Source organism: Tinamus guttatus, unplaced genomic scaffold (genome assembly GCF_059628265.1).
Source record: "Tinamus guttatus ecotype Peru unplaced genomic scaffold, ASM5962826v1 Tinamus_guttatus_pri_ptg000089l, whole genome shotgun sequence".
NCBI lineage: Eukaryota > Metazoa > Chordata > Aves > Tinamiformes > Tinamidae > Tinamus > Tinamus guttatus.
The window spans coordinates 2,781,952-2,783,052 of NW_028288623.1; positions in this window are offsets into that span (position 1 = coordinate 2,781,952).

Here is a 1,101-nt window from a genome sequence, read left to right on the forward strand (position 1 = left end):
AAAAGCCTACAACAACTCCAAAGAAGCTGCTAAAATAGGCCATCAAATAAAACAGTCTATGATTATATATTTACAGAATAATCCATGTGAGTCCTAGAATTATGGACTATTCAGTAAATAAGTATTGAAGGATCCCTAATTATCTGTTTACATGGTAGCTAAGAGCTGCTCCATAGGTTGATTTTCATTTTATACACAGTTCATAATATCAATCTGCACACAATTACATGATTTTTTTAAACTACCATTAAAAAAGGAATAAGAGAAAGTTAAATATAGGAACTAGATTAAAATTTCATTAAGAATCCAACAAGAAAGCATCAAACACAGGTTTGAAAATAACCAGTGTATGATTTCGGAAAAATAGTAATGCTCTGACACAGGAAGAGCATCAGCATTTTCCCTCTTCAGGGTCCCCCAGAAACATTCCTATCCAGTTCAGTGCTTTAGTTAGCATATAGGTACTGGCCTGAGTAGGAACAAACACGTGCTTGCACGCTTACCTGAACGAGGGCCTCTGACCTGCAAGATTTCTAATTCTCTTTTAATTTAGTTCTTAGCTCCATATATTCAGTTGTATCTTGTTTGGAAAAGATTTTTTTTTTTTAATGTCACTTATATTTACACTTTGATTTTTTACACCTGAGTGATAAATTGAGCTGTCACCTTGTGTCCAGTCAAACATTCCATAAAGCCATACAATTTTTGTGCTAGTGTTGCACTCCACATGTACGAATCAACTACAGTTCTTGTTCGTTACCCACTGACCTTTCTACTATTGTGTCCTTCCCCTTTCACACAAAGCAATGGGTTTTTTGATTTTTTGTTTATATAAACCAAGTTTAAATAGTTCACAAAGCGGAAAACACAAAGTGAGCTGGAACCCAGTGAAGACAAGATGACTTAAGAAATACGTGATATTGGAGGCTTACAGAAGTTAAATCCCAACCAACGAGCACCCCAGGGGCATCCCAAGTAGAGCCACTCCACTCAGTTACAGCTGGAGATTCCGGATGTGCTATAGATGACAATTCCAACATCAAGAGCTACATACATATGTCTCTTTAGTTAAACATAAGAAAAAAAAAAAAAAGAAAAAAA